Source organism: Panthera onca, chromosome F1 (genome assembly GCF_046562875.1).
Source record: "Panthera onca isolate mPanOnc1 chromosome F1, mPanOnc1 haplotype 2, whole genome shotgun sequence".
Classification (NCBI taxonomy): domain Eukaryota; kingdom Metazoa; phylum Chordata; class Mammalia; order Carnivora; family Felidae; genus Panthera; species Panthera onca.
In genome coordinates, this window is record NC_138355.1 from 31,720,906 (window position 1) to 31,737,164 (window position 16,259).

General features: G+C 41.9%; 1 long non-coding RNA gene across 1 annotated transcript in view; it reads right to left on the reverse strand.

Moving 5' to 3' along the window:
* Nucleotides 1–14,892, reverse strand: part of LOC132686203 (uncharacterized) — a 31,457-nt gene extending 16,565 nt beyond the window's left edge. Inside the window, exons 1-2 of the long non-coding RNA XR_009613508.3 lie at nucleotides 14,805–14,892; nucleotides 13,642–14,150 (exon numbers count right to left, since the gene is read on the reverse strand). This is a non-coding gene — a long non-coding RNA (uncharacterized LOC132686203). The remainder of the gene's footprint in view (nucleotides 1–13,641; nucleotides 14,151–14,804) is intronic.
* Nucleotides 14,893–16,259: the final 1,367 nt, after the last annotated feature.

Below are 16,259 nucleotides of genomic sequence, written 5' to 3' on the forward strand. Positions count from 1 at the left end.
TGGTGTTCCTTGGCATATAGATGCATCACCTGAGTTCTAGGGCTATCTTCTACCTGTGCATCTTCACACTGCTTTCCCTCTGCGTATCTGTCCCTAGGTCCAAATTTCCCCTTTTTATAAGGACATTAGTCCCATCGGATTAGGGCGACCCTAATGACCTCATTTTAACGTGATTACCCCCATAAAGACTCTAAATAAGGTCACATTTCGAGGTACTGGGAGTTCGGACTTCAACATGCCTTTTTGTGGGGGAGACACAATTCAACACAGAACATTCGCCATAGTAATAATGTTGTTGTATGGAAGTAGGCAGATCCCTGAAAGCTGACAGGGTCCTTCTCCCACACTAATCCTTGAAAGGCAGCAGGACCAAGCCAGATGTCCTAGCAGCCTCCCATTTCCACATAAATAGCCTTGACCATACAACTCTGAGCAGAAGATATTGAGAAATCTCACCTACTCATGGTTTTTTTTAATTTTTATTTTTGTAAGTTTGTTTGTTTGTTTGTTTGTTTGTTTTGAGAGAGAGAAAGAGCATGAGCAAGGGAGAGGCAGAGAAGGAGGGAGAGAGAGAATCCCAAGCAGGCTCCACACTGTCAGCACAAAGCCCGATGTAGTACTTGAACTCACAAGATCATGACCTGTGTTGAAACCAATAGTCAGACACTCAACTGATTGAGTCACCCAGGCACCCCTCATCTACCCATCATGTTTAATCTTCCCCTGTGTCTTCTCTGCTCAGCTCAGCACGGGTTAGGTAGTGAAGTGAAAAAAGAACAACTTTAAATAAAACTCCAGCCTTCGAGCCGGACTAGCCCCTATGGCCTGGCCTGCACAATGCTACTGTCAGAACTCACCACTATTCACAGCCTCTCATAAGTTTAAATAAGGGAAATCTTTCCTTTAAAAAAAAAAAGTACACTTGTCCTTCTTTCCTTCCCATCCCCCACCAATTCCCTCTTCTAAGTCAGTCTGATGTGTCTATTGCTTCTTTTTGTCAAACAGTATCCTTCCACCGTTTCATGTGATATTTTGCATTGCATCAAACTTTTAGGAAACTTGGTAACATTATGTATTGCCCACGGGCAAAGGCCACAAATCTCTCCCAGATCAAGTATGATCTTGGTAGCAGCTCAGAGAAGGCCATGGTCCTTGATGAACTAGGCTGCTTAAAGTCTTCCTGGTGCCACTGGAGACCTGAGACTGCCAGGAGGGGTCAGTAGAGAAGAGAGGATTTGCAAGTCCGAAAGCCACATAAGGAAGGGAGAAGGGTGTGCCGGGAACGCAGACCAAGAAATAGGTCCTGGGGTGAGATGCTGAGGAAACCACTAGTAGCATGAGCAGCGGGGGGGGATAAAAAAAGAGAGACCATTTAATCAGCATCTCTAAGGACTGAGTAAGATGATGTCAACCAGAATCTCAATAATATTTTGTCAGTGGATGGTTGGTTTGAGTTAGACACTAAGCTAATTAAGAGCAATAAGAAAAGACTGTCTCCTAAGTCTTTTATATCAGCACCTGGTATAGTACCTGGTACATGGAAGTTGTCAACAAATGTTAAATAGATAAGCAAAAAAAGCAAATGAATTTGGGGCTTCCTGTATGATGTTGGACGTGCAGGACAGACAGGCTCAGGTACTATTCCAGGAGCTTAGTTGGGAGACGGATAGCCTAAGAAAGGTATCAGGAAATAAGCGACAAAATGTAAAGAACAAAAGTGATCTTCAGTAATGTTGAATAAACACATGAATAAATGGAGAAAGGAAAGAATGAAGAGGTCAAAAACAAGTGAGGTTTCTCACCTGGGACATCGGTGTTATAATGTGTCAGCTATGAAGATAAAAACCTGAATACGAAGTCGCCCATGAAGACAAATGCCCATGATCACCCTGCAGGTGTGTTTTGTTTCAGCCGCCTGGGATTAAAAAATAGTTTTTGGGGCGCCTGGGTGGCTCAGTCGGTTAAGCGGCCGACTTCAGCTCAGGTCATGATCTCACGGTCCGTGAGTTTGAGCCCGGCGTCAGGCTCTGTGCTGACAGCTCAGAGCCTGGAGCCTATTTCAGATTCTGTGTCTCCCTCTCTCTGACCCTCCCCCATTCATGCTCTGTCTCTCTCTGTCTCAAAAATAAATGTTAAAAAAAAAAAAAAAAATTAAAAAAAAAAAAAAGTAGTTTTTAAAAAGGAGATTCCAAGAAACATGAAATCCACTGGACTGTAGCTAATCCTGCATGCCCGTTCAGGCTTACCACACTCTGTGCCCCTCTGTTGTCTCTTCATAGAGTCCACTTAACCCATGTGGGAAGGGCTGATAATCTGCTAGTACAGTTTTGTCAAATGAGTTAGGCTATTAAAATACTTTCTGGGGCGCCTGGGGGCGGGGGGCTCAGTCGGTTAAGCGTCTGACTTCGGCTCAGGTCATGATCTCACAGCTCGTGAGTTCGAGCCCCGCGTCGGGCTCTGTGCTGGCGGCTTGGAGCCTGGAGCCTGCTTCGGATTCTGTGTCTCCCTGTCTCTGACCCTCCCCCTGCTCTCTCTCTCTCTCTCTCTTGCCCCAAAATAAATAAACATTAAAAAACTTTTTTTTAAAAGAAGTACTTTCTATTGGTTGATTCCAAGCGTTTCCCTGCCTCTCCAGCTGTCACAGACGTCCCAGGGTCCAGGAAATACAGGGGAAGTGTCGAGTGGCACAAGGGACCCTGCAATTGGACCTGCTCCACCTCCATGGTCAGTGTCTGTTCTGATGGGGGAGGGGTTGGTGCCATATCAATTGTTAAATGTTACTAATAGCATTCCTGCCTGGGGGCCACCTGCCCACTCCCCACAGGCATCTGAGTTTGCCATCTCTGCTCAAGCCTTGGCCACCTCTCCATCTCATCCATAGGCGCTCATCTGAAGTGCCTGCCTTTCTTCTGCCAACCCCACGCATTTCAAAATACATGACTCATGGACGTTACCCTCAGGTAGCCTTTAGAATATGGTTTTGGTATAGCCCTACTCCCACCAGCGTCTATGCTGGATCTCTCAGTTTAATCGCCTTTCAATCCTCTGCACAGCTGCTTGTCAATTTGCATGATGTCTTCCCAGAAACCCCTCTCACTTGCTCCCTTCTCTGGGCCTCCGCCCACCCCATGGTGGCTGTTTATTATTGAACCTGAATACTAAAATTTGGGGTACTCTTTGTTTAACTAAAACTGACGCAAAAGTAAAACGAGAGGAGGAAGGTTTTATGACAGAAAAAGTTCCATAGATTAAAAAGTTATTGGTACTTTCCTAATGAAGCTTGAATAATCAGCAGATAAGAAAGAAAATCAGACATAATTTTTCTGTCCAAGTTTCTAAGCGTTTCTTAGATGTAAGCCAAGAAAATATCTAAAGTACTAGGAGCTCCGTCTTAACACTGGACTCCTGTGGTGGCCAGAATTTGGCTGCGTTTCAAGATAATAAGCATTTGGTTCAGAAGTCTGTTTAAAAGAAATAAAAGGCATAAAATCTCAATCACCCAATATGGTTTGTATTAGAATAAATTGATTACCCCAAACCTAACATGATCAGAGCTCTGCCAAGAGGCTGGCAAGGAGCAACTGTTGGCATAGTCCAAATCCTAATCAGTTATTTGTAACAAGTGATTATTTAATAACCATTCACATTCATCGTGGCTCCTTTCGCCAAATGGAGGAGGAAAAGAGAGAGAGGAAACCTCAGAGGGAATAAATGGAGTTCCAGCCTTATTGTTTTCTCATGGTGAGTACATGAAAATGTATCCATGTGCAAAGAAAAATCCAGTGTTGTCAGTCAGACCCAGTTGAGTGAAAATTAAGTCTCTCTTTCCATTTCTGAAACTTTTTTTTTCATTGTTCTTTCTTGCGCTTTTTTTAATTAAGTTTTTTCATTTTAATTCCAGCATAGTTAACATACAGTGTTATATTAGTTTCAGGAGTGCAATATAACGATTCCACAATTCTATACATTACTCAGTGCTCATCATGATAAGGGTTCTTTTAATCCCCTTCACCTATTTACCCATCCCCCCAACCACCTCTCCTCTGATATGCTTTATGTTAAAGCACAACTGAGTACCCTCAGTTAAAGCTATTTTTTTCCCAACAAGAACATTCTTTACTTGAAGTATACTTCAGAACACATGGTTCTAAAAGACATGTGTAAAAAACATTCTATCCAAGAAAAATAGAATACACATTTTCTTCAAGTACACACAGAAGAATCCCCTGGATAAATCACATAAAAAGAGACACGACAAATATTACAAACTTAAGAAGACTGAAGTCAGACCAAGTATTTTTTCCAACCACAATGGTACAAAACTGAACATCAACAATAGAACAAATCTGGAAAACCTACAATACATATTATTAAGTACTTAACACGTAAATACTAAACAACACACTGCTGCACGAGCAATGGGCCAGCAAGAAATCAGTGAATCCCAATATGTCCCAAAACAAAAGGGAAAGAAAACGCAATATTCCAAAACCTATGGGATGCAGCAAAAGCAGATGTTCAAGTGAAATTTATGTTGTAATTGCATGTATTAAGGAAAAGAGTTCAAATAAGCAACATGACACCACAGGGAGCTAGAAAAAGAAAATCCTTAGCTGAAATTTAACAGAAGAAGGAAACAACAAAGAACAATCAGAAATAAATACAATGGAGACCAGAATAAACAATAACATAACACTGAAAGTGATGAAACTCTGAAAGACCAGTTGACTTATTGAGGAGGTCCTAAGAGTACATGCAAATGCTGGTTGAGGAGATTTGGTGTCGTGATGCTTCTCCTAACAAGAAATTTCTTCCTCTCGTAACGTGTATAAGAGTCTAAAAACACAAAGCACAACATGAATTTTCAAAATGTTCTATTCTTTCTCGGTTATACTTTACTGAAGGGTGAATCCGGTTCATCAAGCTTCTGAAACTCCAAAGTCAAACTTTCGGTCAAGTGCATTGTGTCAAGTGATAAGCATGGAAATTTTTAAGACAAAACTCGGAACATATTTAAGACATATTAATGGTTTACTGATAGACAATAAACAAAGCAAAAGTTTTTATATCAGTCTCGAACCAAAAAAAAGCAGCATTTCTTACTCTGTAGGGCATCACAATAAGGAATCTCTCTCATCTCTTCCTAGATCAGTTTTGGTAAGAAGATTTGAAGTTAGTTGTTTGACTTTCTAATTTTTTACGTTCCTCACAAGACAGCCCTTAACTCTCCAAGTTACTATCCTGACATTCCATGAGGAAAAAAAATATCTTATGTAACTGTCTAAAAATGTGATAGAATTGTCAAAGCATATGGAACCAGTTACATAAATCTTGAAACACAAGTTGGTATTATTTATTCTCTAATGGAATAAGTTAGCAGCGAGACAGTTAATAGAAATAAGGGAAAGCTATAAATTCCATTTGATGGAGAGGTTGGACTTGGCCACACCTATTTATCTGCACAAACACCAGCGAGAGCATCAATGGCATAATTAGAGCAGTTCAATGGCAACTTGCTCTTGAACCTAGGGAGAGGGATTGATACAGACAGTTCCCACGCCCAGTACACTCCTCCTATACTGGACAGCAGGGAGTACCAAGTCAGCTACATCTCATCCTTTTCCACTTTTTTCTGAATGAGCTGTACTGGGATAGGGATCTTTGGCTGGAGGCCAAGAGATACCCTCTGAGAACGATTCTGAGAAGGATCGCTTTCTCCAGGTAATCTCTCATGCTTTCTGAGAAGAGCCCATGTCTGAGAAAACTGTTTCCTCACCGTAGGCACATCAGGCACATCATCCTGTTGATGAAAATGAAAGAAGTCCTTGCCAAGGTGTTGAATCCATTCAGCCCCTACCCTCCGTGGCCTGTGCTAGCAAAGTTCACCACAGCCACTTGTCAAAGCTGCTGTCAGGACCCTCAGGTGCATACTCCTGCATTAGCAGACATCTCAGCCAAGATATGGCATTTGGGAAAGAGAGGAATTATTACTTTGCCTGTGTGTGTGTGTGTGTGCGCGCGCGCGCGCGTGCATGTGATAGAGAGGGGGATGGGGAGGATAAGAGAGAGACAGAGAGAATCCTAAGCAGGCTCTGCACTGTCAGCTCAGAGCCCCACGCAGGGCTTGATCTCATGACAGTGAGATCATGACCTGAGCGGAAATCAAGAGTTGGGCAGTTAATTGACTGAGCCACCCAGACATCCCTTACTTTGCCTTTTATTTGTTTATTATTTTTTAAGTTTATTTATTTAATTTTGAGAGAGAGAGAGAACACAAGAAGGGGAGGGGAAGAGAGAGAGAATCTCCAGCAGGCTCTGGGCCATCAGTGCAGAGCCAGATGCAGGGCTCAAACTCACAAAGCGTGAGATCAGGACCTGAGCAGAAACCAAGAATCTGACACTTAACCAACTGAGCCACCCAGGCACCCCTTACTTTGCCTTTTAATTGAGGCTTCCTTTTTTCAAAATCCTCCTAAGAAATATTCTAACCCGTGAAGCCTCCTCCTGTCTTCTAATTAATCCTCTTTACCCAATTGGTTCATCTTGCTTTAGACATTACAGTTTTATAAAGGTGAAAGGAAAATATACACATCCCTACAGTCTCAAATGCCTTGGGGTTCTGTGTGTGCCTCTCCTAGGGTGCATAATCTTACAGAATAATTTCAAGTTTTGTGCCTCAGTGTTCTCAACAATGGAGTTGAGCATATTGGGTTATTATTTTTTTTATCTACTTATTTATTAAGCATGTATTTCATGCTCAGACACTGGGAATCAATGATGGCTTTATAAGGTCCTCTTTCCTTGAGAAGCTGATAGTTTACCAGAATTACCGCCAAAGTGTCCCCATTTCTTCCATGGTTTCGTTCCTTCATTCCATAAATATTTGACAAGTTCATATATATTCCGAGCATTATCCTACGATCATAGGGGAGAAAAAGAGAGGAGGAGGAAAGGAAAGGAGAGACAACAGTCCATAATCTCATGGAATTTACTTGGGAGAGACAGTTTAAGAAGAAGTAGGAGGAGTACGAGGAGGGAGAGGAAGAAGAGGAAGAAGATGAAGAAGACGAAGAAGACAAAGAAGAAGTAAAATATTGAGCAGGTAATGAGCACTGAGGGTATAGATTGTATCCAACTCTGAAGGAATTGGGAAGAGGGGGGAATGCAGCTAACTGGCAAGATCATTCCTAGCAGAGAGCCAAGCAGATGCAAAGCCCTGAAACACGAGTGCCTGGCACCTCTGAGGATCAGTGAGGAGGCTGGAGAGGCCAGAACAGAATGATGAGGTGAGAATAGGAGATGAGGTCAGGAGAACTTGGCGCGAAGCTCGTGAGGGCTATGTGAGGACTGTGACTTTGACTCTAAGGTAGAAGGGAGTTCACTGGAGATTTTGAACAGAGAAATGACACAATTCCTCTTTCTTTTAAAGGAAAGGCAAGCACAGAATCAGAGAACTTGTTAGGAGGGGGCTTTAAAAATCCAGGTAAGGGGCACCTGCGTGGCTCAGTCGGTTGAGCATCTGACTTCTGCTCAGGTCATGAGCTCGTGAGTTCGAGCCCTGCATTGGGCTCTGTGCTGACAGCTCGGAGCCTGGAGCTGCTTCGGATTCTGTGTCCCATTCTTTTTCTGCCCCTCCGCCACTTGTGCTCTGTCCCTCTCTGTCTCTCAAAAATAGGTAAATGTAAAACAAAAAATTAAAAACTAAAAAAAAATCCAGGTAAAAGATGACCATGTCTTGGACCCTGGTGGAAACAATCATAATAGTGGTGGGAAGAAATGCTAGGATGCTTTATGTGCTTGTGTTCTGGGATCTCTTAGCACTCTGTGTGTACTTCCATTGTGTCATTTAACGAGCTGTACTGGAAACTATTGTGTTATCAGGCAGCTCTGAGAGCTGCCTATGAGCGGTGACTTTGTCTTCCTCTTTGTGCATGAGCAGAATGCCCTCACTAGAAGGTGCTTAATAAACAATAGCTGACAAACGAATGAACCTGGATCAGAATGAAGTGCCCAGAAATAGACCCATACAAACATAGCTAATATTTGAGAAAGGAGCAAAGGTAACTCAGTAGAGAAAGGATAGTCTTTTCAACAAATGGGGCTGGAACAATTGCATGTTTCTATGCAAAACCAAACCAAACCAAAACAAACAAACAAAAAACAAATCTAGACACCTTACACCTTTCTCAAAAATTGACTCCAAATGGATCACAGACCTAAGGATAAAACACAATTCTATAAAACTTCTAGAAGAAAGCATAGGGGAAAAAATCATAATGAGTTTAGCAATGAGCTTTGAGATACAACACCAAAAGCGTGATCCATGGAATTAAAAAAATTGTAAAATTAGACTTTAGTAAAATTAAAAACTTCTGCTCTCTCCCGTAATGACAAAGAAAAATCGGCTAGAAAAGCAGAAGTAACTATTCAATGAGTAATGACAACAAGCACTACCTCTGAGCATAGAAGTTCTCGAGGGAGAAATTTTCCTCTGACCTCAGAATAGCCAACTGCAAGCCAAAGCATCTGTCCCTAAAACACAATTGCACTCATGCTGAGCAATGTTGAAAAGAATATTTAAATCAGTTCTGGTTGTTCCCACTGGGCCTTCTTCCCCCCCACCCCCCAGCCAAGAGCAAGAAAAGTCTAGGATCATCAGTTTCCTGGGGATGATGATTCTTATGGTGTCCTGTGTTGCCCCCTTCTGTGATCTGGAAGGTGTCACGAGAGTGGGGCTGATGTGGACACTCCAGTTCCAGGTTATCCCCTCTTTCTGGGGTGCAGGAGGATAGGGCAATCCAGAACAATATCAACTCACGCTTGCTGAAAATGGGGATTTGTAAAATTTTCTTTAAGTCTTGAACTATTAGCATCAAGACTGGTAAATAGATTATTATAGGGGGGAGATATGGTTTCCAGAACATGTCACTAATTCAGACACCTTTGGTGGAAATCTTAAAAGATGAAACAAATATGGATTGAAGAATTTACTTAAAATATTACCTCCAAACACATAAGACAACCTACATGATCTGTGTCAGTCAGGGTCCAATCAGGAGACAGAAATGACACCAGTTATTTAAACAGAGTGAATTTAATAAAGAATTGTTACCTAGGTATTGCAGAACTGAAGAGGAAACAAACAAACCAAAAAACACAAAGGATTCACAGACCTCGCGATTGCAAGAAGCAGTTACCATTCCTTAAACTGAAGGAAAACAGGGAAGATGTAAAAATTATTAAATGGAAAAACCTGGGAAGGGCCTCGCTGGTGCTGGTTCTGAGGGAGCACAAAGAGGCTGAGGCACTTTGGGAAATTGTAAAGTGAATCCAGATGCTGCTACTGAAATAAACCGTCACTGCCAGACTCAAGAAGTGAGGCTAAGGGTAGTGCTGAGAGGAAGCAAGCGAGAAGAAGCTAGTTCCCCTCTTCCTCCAACTCCCCAGTGCCCTCCTACACCCATTCCTGGGACGGCCTATCGGGGAGCCAGATGGCAAAGCAGAAATATGTCCCAGAGTGCTTGCAACATCACAAAGCGAATATGGAAGGTAGGTTTGAAGCGGAGGGAAAATTGCTCTATAAATGGTACTTCTACAAAGTACCATTGATGAAAGGGAAGACATTTTTTGTAAGCAAAAAAAAAAAAAAAAAAAAAAAAAAAAGGGAATGTTACAAAAGGAACTTTAACATTTACATGGATTAACTATTCTCCTGAGACCTTATAGATCTTTCAGAGTTCATTTGAGAAACCTATTCTTGGATAACGCAAGCAGATGGCCATCTAAAGCATGTAAGACATTTTCACAAATCTCAAACGTATGAGGAATGGATACGTTCAGTTCTACTGTACTTTGCAGAGTCATATAAGGTAATCTTGTTAAAAGAGAAATGAATACGAATCTCCTGGGCTTCAATTTCTTAACTTCCCTGTGATTGGATCCTTGAGCCATATGCTTTGATTCCTCTCAAAGAAAGATGGACAGTTAGCTGTGCTGGGTGTAAATAGTTAACAAACTAGTGGGAGCAAAGTTCCTGTTTCCCATTCTCTTGGACAATGGGAATAGCTCTGTGGATTCTGGGACAGACATTAATCACATGGGAATTTTGCGTAAGATGTTCACCAAACCCATCTGATTGCTGACTAAGAAGACTTTGGTCTAGCTTTATCAAAAACAAAACCAAGAGGATGGTTTTTAGTATGAACCAGGGCTAAGGCTGAGAAATCAATACATCTCTGTCAGTTTCTCATCCTTTTGTGTCCTGATAAAAAAGAGAAGGCAATGGTCATCAAGGCAATAATCATCAATAAGTATTTGTATTTATAGGCTGGGCCCTGTGTTTGAACTGGGAGTATAAAATGGTATAGGATATTCTACTGTCCCCAAAGAGTCACAGAATTCAGATGAGGAAATAGGAATATACATAAAAGTATAGCATAAGTTACATTTTTGTGATTGAGGTGGTAACCTAATGACAGGCCACTTAGTCACTCCCAGAAGAAGGTGATACTCAAGGTGTGTGGTCAGAGAAGCCTGCACAGAAAAGATGGTGCTTACCCTGGTTTTGAAGGATTAGGTAGAACTAGGGATTGGGAATGACCCCAAGGAATGGTGAAAAATAGTTTAGAAGCAAGAATAGTAGTGGGTGAATTAGGACACCATTAGCCATCTAATTTGGCTGGAGTGAATGTTTGTTCTGAGGTATACTGAAATAAAATGTTTTGAGAGGTGATCATGGCCACTGCAGCCTTAAAAATCAAACTCATTTAACTCTGGAGTCATCTTTTTTATAAAAATCCGAAAGACCACAATTACATTCTTGATTCTCTGATTGGAAAAAAAAAAATCTATATTCAGATTCTGAGCAATTGTATTTCAGGGTTTCTTTTAATTTTAATTAATCATTCAGCTATAAGCTGATCAACCACTACTTATCGAAGCTTTCTCCATGCAGGGCACTTTGCCAGATTTACCAAGTTTACACAGAATTTTCTGGCAAGCTGTATCTGGAGAGAGTGAACATGAAAAAGATACACAGTAAAAATTTAAAAATTTAAAGCAATGTCTGATGAACAGAAAATGAGGGATTCAAGCAGTGATGTCTGCTGTGTTTTATAGATTGAAATGAAGGTAAAACATTTTTGATAATGGCAATAAAGTGCCCAGCCAAAAATTGGAGTTCTGTAATACAAAAGAAGAAGGAATGAAGAATGACCATTGGGAACAATAGTCACTGACAAAAGCTTTTACACAAAATATCTCCTTAAGCGTGTAAACAAGGTATTATATGAAGAAGGAAGGGAGGGAAAAAGAGTGGAATCCAAGGTGATTCAGAGGAGTTCTGCCCACAGAAGCAGCAGAGAAGCAATGAAATGGATGGAAATAGGAACACGAGAGAGAAATCCATTGGAGGTGAAAGAGAGAAATGACACATTTGACTTTAAGGTGACAAAAGTTACCTGTCTCCTGCATCTGATGATTTGCCTCCTAATGGTCTCCCAGCCTATGGGAGGCTGAACAGAATAAAGACAGACTGAAGAGGGTAATAGAAGAACTTTTAAAAGATTAAGTAGGACTGGGGTTGTGGAACTTGCATCAGTCCAGGTCAATCCTGGAGGCATCCCTGCTCCAAAATGTGGTGGCAGAAGCTAAAATTGTTAATGAAGTCAGAGCTGGAGTTGGAATCCACTTTTAGTTCTTTACTAGCTTCTTTAAATAAGTTGAGGCTTTATGACTATGCCTGGACAATAGGTGGGCGTTGGTGAAATAGTGGGGGAACCCTGGAGGGGCCCCGGAGTTTGCAGTCCTGCTGTAAGGACCTCGGCAGGGATAGCTGTGGGGCAGGACCAGGTCTTCCCTGCATTTGAGCTGAAACTGCAACAGAGGAAATGCCTGACCCCTGTGGGCCAAGATCTCAACCTTGAAATCCTCTCCCTCCCATGCCTCTTCCCATCTGATCACTGTGCCTTCCCTCACTGTCCATCTGTCAGCATTTCCTGACACATCACCATCCACCCATTGTCAATGACTGTGAGATGATGATGGTGTCTGAGCCAACCAGTCTTAAAACCCCCAGGGGTGGGGCGCCTGGGTGGCTCAGCCAGTTAAGCTAACCCACCAACTCTTGATATCCGCTCAGGTCATGAGATCAAGCCTGCTTGGGGCTTTGCTGGGTGTGGAACCTACTTGGGATTCTCTCTGCCTCTCCCTTACTCCTGCCCACACACACTCTCTCTCTCTCTTCCTCTCCTTCTCTCAAAATAAATAAATAAACATTAACAAGCCCGGCATTTACCTCAACAATTTAAAAAAATATTTTGGAGACCAGAAACCAGGTAGAGGGAGGATTTAATATGTGATCCCAGAAAACAAAAGCCTTTTAAAAATGTTTACCTTTTTACTTTATTAACAAAAAAGCGGGGGGAGAGTCCAGAGAAGACTCTAGTAAATACCTAAATAGGATGAGTATATGAGTATGTGGTTGATAACTCTTCTTTGCTGTCATGAAAAGTGACATAAGAAAACCATGTTTTCTCCATATCACTATTACAGATAAAAATAATTTTTGAGCCAAGGTGGGTTTATAAACAAAATTTCTATTTTCCAAATTCTCTGTCATTATTATATTGACTGAAAGATATTTTGCTTCTCTAATGACCCGAGACTCTTCCTCTGTATTTCTATCTGATCTTCATTGGGTATGACACTCAGACTAAGCTTATGGTTAAATTTCTCTCCAAAACTCAATCTCTCTGTCAAGTGGTTGATTGTCTCTCAGGTAACATGGCGGGGCTCCCATCCACCGTTATGTAAAGGAAATGCCTGGAAATAATTTGCAAAGGCTGATATTAATCCTCCGATTTTGTTCTGGTGTTCACAAATGGAAACGAATTCAAGTAGGATTCTGGGAGAAGAAAGGAGGACACGTCGTATCTAAAACAATTTTTTTCATTTAAAAACCAAATTGTGTAAAAGGCATACACAGTTGTGTTGGAGAGCTCCTAAAAGAGAAGCCCCATGGTACAGAAAGAGGCAGCATGTTAAGTGAGCTTTGGCTTGCAGAAAAAGCCTGGCGAGGGAGGTGTTAAGGCTCTTTGGTCCTGCCACTAGAAACGCTGGGTGTTCGTGCCCTGGGTGTCTGTCCCCATGGCTATTCCATTAACATGCACACACAGACATCTCTGTGCAGCTGGCAACCTAATCATAGTTTCCCTACTGGGCTTCCTAGTAACATCCCCTGGTCTTTAAGGCCAAGGCAGAAGGGGGGGAATATTCCGTCTGCACAGAACACAAGATCTAATTTTCTTGATGTGATCCAAACTTGCTATTCCTTTCAGTGCCATGAATGATCACTTCTAGAAAGAAAAAAAAAAAAAAGAAGAAGTGTAAATATTCAATTGGCCACGTGCTCAATTTTTGAAAGCACCATTCTGAATAGCTGGAATCTAGGTCTTAGGACATAGCGTGGGATGCAGAGCAAGCTGTTTCTTCTCCAGGATCTCAATTTCTTCATCTTCAAGATGAGTACGAAAATCCAGATAATTAAACCATGTTGTTACAACGGAAGTTGTGGATACTCCACAAGTCATTTGATTTTGTACTTACAGCTATTATAAATCACCTGATGTTTAGGGAACTCACCATAGGCAGAATAATGAAGGACTTCAAAGATTTGCATCAAGAGGCATTAGAAAACCATGTAATTTTTTCATGTCGTTCCCCACGTAACTTAGGTTTTAGACAGGTGTCCTGTACCAGTTTAGCAGAATTGCTTTTTGTGACAGATCTGTAGAACAGAAGATGGTTAAGTGAATGGATTTCCAAGGGCTCTCTTGCTCACGTAGCAGGCCAAACTCAGAGAGAGGGTAACGAGTGTAGACGTTGACTAACAAAAAATCGGAAAACCGACTTTGCAATTATACCAGCTTGCTTGTGGGTGAAGTAAAAGAATTTCCTACTGGAGGTTGCTTTAAAAGAATCATGTGTTCCTGTTTGTTTGTTTTCGTTTTTTTCTGACATGACAAGTTCCCTTCGAAGGCTTAACAAAGTTATTGAGGACCCATCTTTCTGATCTGACAGTCTTGTGTTTGGGAAGTGCTTTATTTCCGGCCTCAGAATTGGTCCCTGCAGAGTGGTTATCACAACAGTCCCTGGCAAAAGAGAAGGGCACCATCAGATTGACTCATGCTAATTATATTCCTTCCCTGGGGGCGGGGCCATATTTCCTGAGCAAACGCTACCCAGCATCTGAACAGAAGTGGGGTTCTCCAGGCAAGAAAGAAAGAAGTAACAGTTGGGTAAGCAGTCAACTATCTCTGCCACAGCTACAGAAATTTTCTATCTGGGGATTAAAAAAAAAAAAAATTGGCTGACGTTGGTTTAAAAAATAACTCTTCATTGACTACAACCTATGCCACATTTGGGAAATCAGTGTGAGACTCCTCCGAACCAACATATTCTCTTCTTAAAAGAGTTTGTGACCACGTCAAGGGGGGAAGAATCTAATTTTGTGATACATGTTGGAACAAGATTTAGGTTGCTAATTTGGGCTTCTGGCTCTCATAACAACAGATTGGGAAGTGGAATCTGCAGTAAATCTTCTCAATAAGAATACGTATTCTTTAAATTCTAGCGATGAGGGGCTTCCTCCATTTATTAATTCAACTATGCCATTAAACTATGATACATTCAAGTCCACGCTCGTGTGGTATTTCCACATGGAGGGAGGGAGACCCTGACCGTCTCATAAATTGAATACCCAGCCTCTGAAAAAACTAGCTGGGCAGAGCCAAGATGAAACTCACCTCTCTGCTTTGAGTTGTGGCTGTTTCAGAAGGAAAATCGTCTCCACACTCAATACACCTGTTTATAAATCAGAGTGGTGGCCCTTTGTTCCTTCCCCACATATCTAGGATTCAAGCAAAGTGACCACCAGCCTGTTGTGTGGGCGTACAATAGAGGCTGACCACACAGGGGACAAAGCATTGTGGGCTAGCACAGGGCACCCTCATGACCCTCTGCTGGCCTAGGTCCAAGAATATGGCCATTAAACAAGCAGCTGGCATTCAGGACAGATAACACCCTCGTGTGGACTGCCCAAGGTCTAGCAGGAAGGAGTGGGCATGTGCCCAGCAAATGCTCAGTTAGATAACACAGCTGTGATTTCAACACCAAGAGGATCTGTTCACATTTAAAATTCAGGAATATCCCAGTGTTTCGCTAAAGTCTGTAACTGTGGGAAGCTGCCATTTTCCTGACTCCTTGCAAATGCACCAATGGGGGAGAAAAACCAAAGCGGAAGAGAAATTCCCTATTATTATAACAGTGCAGGTTTTGCTGGAAACCCCAGTGCCAAATCCCTGACTACCTCAAAGGGTTAAATGAGGTTAAATAAGCAACTTTTCCTTAGGTGCTGAGTTGTCCTAGGCCACAAAAGAGGGAAACTTCCCTATTGGGTTCCGGGGGGATTCTGAAGAGAACTTGTCAGGCCAGTGTCTAGCTTCTTGGCCTCCTGAATCCTTTTACTCTCTCCTTGGGGATGGGTGATAATCTATGACAATCTTGGACTGGGGATCAAGACCAGAGCCTTAGTTTTGTTTTCCCACAAACTTAATAACCTCTTTAGGTCTCTTGAGTGGTAAAATAGGACCCACTTCACAGGATTATTAAATATCATAGGAGATAAGGCATTTGAACTGCAAGGATTCAATTTGGCAAATAAAGTATTTTTATGCAGATAAACATTACCCTCAAGGTGCCCCAGAAAAGAGAGGAATAACAAAGGACAGTAATCTTATTCACCAGCCACGTTCTTTGGGGGGCGGCGTGTGGGGGGGGGGGGCAGGGAGCCGGCGAGAATTCTGTGGGCTGCAAGTTAACAAAAATGTATGAAGTTTGGGGATATGTGTGTTTCCTTGTGATTTTCTAAAACATCAATAGAACAAATCACTTACATTTACACACATAAATACACCAACATTACACAGGACAGACCTTGCCTGCAGCGTCAGAACCGACTTAAAAGCTATCAATCACTTTCCCTTTCATACCAGGAGCAGCGGCTGTTAGAAATGTGGTGGACAGAAATCTACACACCCATTACTCTCTCCCAAGATCACTGGACAATTCCCGTCTAGCACAAAATCGGGGGGAAGAGAAGAGTGGGTCACACTGGAAAATGGCTGAGGTGTAGAAAAATGAATTTCTGGTAATCTGATGCTTAAAATATATATATTTCCAGAAAAACAAAGTTGTGAATG